This window comes from Rhineura floridana, chromosome 10, assembly GCF_030035675.1.
Source record: "Rhineura floridana isolate rRhiFlo1 chromosome 10, rRhiFlo1.hap2, whole genome shotgun sequence".
Taxonomy (NCBI): domain Eukaryota; kingdom Metazoa; phylum Chordata; class Lepidosauria; order Squamata; family Rhineuridae; genus Rhineura; species Rhineura floridana.
Genome location: NC_084489.1, coordinates 56181251 through 56186459, shown reverse-complemented (window position 1 = coordinate 56186459; position 5209 = coordinate 56181251).

Genomic DNA, 5209 nt, shown 5'->3' with positions numbered 1-5209 from the left:
TAGAATGTCTGTGACAATGAATAGTATGAATGCTTTAGAGGCATCCAAAGAACTCCTGGCAATTCTGAGATTGTTTTTCTAAAACATCCCTTGACTCGGGGCAAACTGTTTTTGGAACAGAGAGCTGTTTCCATTTCAAAAGCAACTTATGATATGGTATAGTGGCCTTATGTCTAAAGAGGAGGAAAGCAAAAATCCCATTAGTTTCTTGCAATTCCTCTGGAGCAATTTGCCTAAAGAACCTCTTTGGATCCTGGTCATTAATATGAGTGTTCACCAAGTGTTAGTAATCTAATTGAACACTCATTCTTGAAGTCATGTCTTGAGCACAGATACAAGTTGTGTACTTCATAGTCTGTTACACCTTTGTCATTTCAGTGCCAGGTGAAAACTCATCTGTTTGCCCAGGCTTTGGTGTTGTTGCTGCTGCTGTAAGTGATGAACTCAGGTTGTGACTCCCTGAGTGTTTTTAATGATGTTGCATTTTTACTTGTCTATATAAGTTGGGTTGAGTTAGTTTTATGGAAATGTTGTTTTACTGTTTTATAGTGGTGTAACCCACTCTGGAGCCATGATGAGGGCAGGATAGAAGGTCTCTTTTATAAATAAAATGGGAAATTCAGTACTAAATCCAAACTGGGCAAAATTCTAGCACATCCCTAGTTGCAACACAGTTCGCTCACAGACATGCTATTCATGGCATCCTTCACATCCTCCACTGTACCCATGATTCAGCCAGGAAGAATATGTTTGGCTGGCTGGGAATCCCACAGAACTATTGTACCGAATAGCAGGTGAAAAGGTTTAACCGTAGTAGTGGTGGTGGTGATAAGTGTCATCATCCATTTTGCTGTAGATTACTCAGAGTGCCTGATTTATGGGAAGAGTAGCTCACTTCTTGCATTTATCTTCATGAGATAACAGAAGAGTAAGGCTGCTCTGATGGCCCCACTCCCAAGGTCACACAGCTTCCTCCTAGCCTCCCCCAGGGTCTTACCTTCACTCTTAGAGGTAGCACACCTCTGAACGTCAGCTGCTGGGAATCACAAGTGCTAGGAATCACAAACAATTGCCCTTAGGTCCTGCTTTGGGGGCTTCTTATATGCATTTGGCTGGCTGCAGTGAGAACAGGAAGCTGGCCAAGCTGGGCCTTTGGTTTGATCCAACAGGGCTCTTCTCATGTTCATGTGTGGAGCACGGAAGTCTTTCAGGGAAAATCCTTTGCTGATAGACTTTCATGAGACCCAGCATTATGACTGCAGAAGGTTCTAGCTCCTAGGAAAACTTATGCTTGTGGAAGTCTACATGCTCAGGCTTTTGTTATTCAGTTCCACAAATTTGCGGTTGCATAACCCATCAAGAGAACACCTTGCGTAAAATCTTCACTGCAGTGAGTGTGCTGCAGCATCCTCACTGGGACAAGTGGACTTTGTACAGTAGACTTTGGGTTGGCTTACTTACAATGTGCTGGGAATGTGAAGTGCTAAACTTTTGCCACTGCCACCCCCCCAAACAATTTTGTCACTCCTTTTTCATCCTTTTTATTTTTTTTCAAAATGACTGAGTATTTACAGCTTGATCTGCTGCTGCTTCAGTGACCCCCCTTTTTGTTAAATCTCCTTTTCCAATTGCTACATGATCCCAGTTTATCAGGTGTCACACAGTGAGTGAAATGTCTGTATTGCAATGCCATTAAGAGCAAATGAACTCATCACATTGCCCTTACCTGGAATAGGGTAGGCGAGAGGGTATATCATCACATTGCTCTCACTTGGACCCGGGGGGGGGAGGAATGAAAGTGAAGATGAACTAGAAAGTTCTACCCCCAAATGAACTTAATTCAACTTTAGTTCACCCAGCAAGTATGGGAACTTCTTTTAGATATAGTCAGAGATGTTCAAACTAGTTCACTGAACTTGAAGGCATCCCATGCTCAATACTTGGACATCAGGGGTGGGGGATGCAATGCAACCTGGGCAGAGCCAGAAGTGCAGCCCCTCTCAACGGTTCTTTACAAAGCTTTGATTGAGACCCAGTGTGGTGTAATGGTTAGAACATTGGACTAGGACCTGAGAGACCAGGGTTCGAATCCCCACTCAGCCATGAAGCTCACTGGGTAACCTTGGGCCAGTCACTCTCTCTCAGCCTAACGTACCTCACTAGGTTGATGTGAGGATAAAATGGAAAGGAGAGAACCATGTACACCACCTTGAACTTCTTGGAGGAAAAGTGGGATATAAATGCAAGAAATGAATAAGCAAAATAAATAATTCTATCAAAAATGGGATTCACCCAGCTCTAATTAAATCTATCAGAGCAGTTATTCTAACCTTGATAGGTGTGAGGCTGAAATTAAAGATCAACCAAGGGGACAAATATAAGAAGGTGAAAGACAAGAGAATTCCAGTCAGGAGTTTATTTTATTCCTGTGTCTGCAACATTATAACCTAGCTGCACATGTGATTGGCTTTCCAATTTCACCTTGCAGTGTTGCTGAACTACTAAATGCCACTCTGATCTCTAAAGATAAGTATGGGGTTTAAAAGTAGCCAACAATATATCTCTATATATTTTCCCTTGTTGGAAATTTATTCGAATGTACAGCCTCTCCTATCTAAGCTGAGGACATTATAGATAATTGCAAAATAGGGCATTTTTAAAAAATGAAAGCAGGGAAGTATCACTTGGGTTGGGAAAGAAATAAAATAAAAATGAACAGGAGAACATTCCAGCAATGCAAAATTGGAGCTACTGGTTTATAACCTCTGTTCTAACAGCGGCACTGTTAGGAAGATACTGTAAAAGGTATTCTGGATTGCAAGCTTAAAGACTGCAAGCTGTATGGAAACATCAGTACAGTCATTAAAACATTACTTCTTAAAGGCAGTAGGCACTGCGCTTGGAAATTATCTCACCTCTTCCTGTGAGATAATGTCCTTCCCTTCTGTTGCAAACTCTACCCACCACCGAAAGTTCATCTTTCTATTAAAATGTATGGGTTATCTTTAATGAAAGAGATGTGCAGCCCTGCAATAAAATGTTGCTTATAGAGATTGGGCGGGGGGGCAGAGAGGTTCTCTCTTCTCAGGTGGGGAGGTGGGAAAGCCCCTCCTCCCCCACATGAGAAGGAGGAGTTTTGAAAGTGTGGATCAGGCTGTCTGTCAGGAGACCCGATCTGTGCTTTCAAAGCCATCCTCCCAAGCTGGGCAGCCTCCTGCCTGAACAGGGACAGTTATGAAGGCACAGATAGTGCCGGCTTATACTCTAGCTAGCCCATCTACTCCTTTAAGTGCTCTGTGGCATGCATTCCCAATTGGTCCTAGAGCTGCAGCTGATGCAGAATGCCGCAGCCAGGTTGTTGAGTGCAGCAGCTAGAGGCGCACAGATAACCACCAGTAGCATCTGACAGGGCTGCGCAGGTAAGGCAGGTAAGGCAGCCCCTTAGGGAAACCTCAGCTGCTATCTTGATTGATGGCAAACCTGTGCGTGCAGTGCGCGCAGCCGCAAAAAAAGCGGAAAAGTAGGTGAAGCAGGGGGATGGGATGGGATGGGATGGCGGGCAGCTCAGAATCAGCCTAGGGGCCCTCCTCAGCTTAATCCGGCCCTGCCAAGAGAGGGAGGGGTGTGGCAGCGGGGAGCACAGCACAGTGAGGGCACAGCAGAGGAGCTGCTCCAATGCTCCCAATACGCCATGCTGAGCTCCCCGCTTCCTCTCTCCTTCCCCTCTCAGTATCCGGCAGCAACATGGGGAAGCCAGGAGAGCAAGGCAGCCCCCCTGGCTGCTACTGGTTACATCTGTGCTGAGGGAACTTCACTGGCTGCCTGTCATGGGCCATGTTCAAGGTCTTCTTGTTAACATATCACTTGGGACCAGGTTATCTGAAAGACCGCCTGCCCCCGTATAGACCTGTAAGATCACTCGGATCGTCTGTGGACGTTCTACTCATGGGGTAGCACCCTACAGAATATCATAGGGTGGGGATCTAAAAACAGGCATTTTCTGCTGTTGCCCCTATGCTGTGGAATGCCCTTCCCTCTGCCATACACAAAGCAGCAACCATCAATTGCTTCTGACATGTTGTAAAGACTTACCTTTTTGCTCAGGCATTCCCTGACTCATAAGGTTGGACTCTGCCTTAATGGGTTTGAATTAACTGAATCCCTGTTTACTTGTTTATATATGTTTTTTATACTCATTTTTTTGGTAGTTTTAGGTGTACTTGTGTCTTACTGATATCATTTGCTTTTAAAGTGTACGCTACTTAGAGATTTTTACAAGTGGCTTATAAATGCTTTAAAATAAATGAATATTTTATTTATATTTATAGAAGTATTTACAGGCCACCAATTCATACAATATAGCATGGTGGTATACAATAAATATACAGGAAAATATAAAACACCATAAAACTGTGAAAAATAAGCATTAAAATAATTGGCTGTTCAAAAATATTATATAGGCCTGGCTGTATAACAAGGTCTTCAAGAGACACCTGAAAGTAAAAAATGAGAATGTTTGCTGAATCTCTGCTGGAAGAGTATTCCGCAGCATGGGTCCTGTGCCCCTAAATGCCCAAATTCTAGCAGAGGCCCGCTGGGCCTCTGTAACATGCAGGGGGGGGGCTAGCAGAGCTGCTCTGAATGAACTCAGTGATCAAGCTGGTATATTAAGGCTCAGGCAGTCCTTAAGATACCCTGGACCAAGGTTGTTCAGAGCTTTTGTATATTAATACAAGATCCTTGAGCCTAACCTGGTAGCATAAGGGATGAGCAGGAACATAACAATCTCAGAGTATTCCTTCTCTGGTCTGCATGTGAGCACATGCACACACCATCTGAATTCCCATTTTGGGGCCTTGGCAGAGCTCTTTCTTTCTTTTTCTTACAAGTTATGTACTTCTGCAAAGTGTGGGGTTCCCTGACATCTGCTGATCCCTCCCTTTTGTGCCAATTGGCATATAGTGCCAATTCAGCTGTGTAAACATTGGCATTTGCAGTCTGAACATCACAAACGGGGAATTATTAGCAGCACATGCTTCTCTTCCTCCCCAAATTGAGCACTTCTGTTCAGTGCTCCTCATTTCCAGCATCTATGAGTTGATTTTCTCTCACCAGCGTGTATTTCCCTGCCACCTGCGAGGACTCAGGGAAAAAGTGTTAGAAGCAACTGCCGCTAAGTAACTCCCTCCATAGCCCACCTCATTACAGT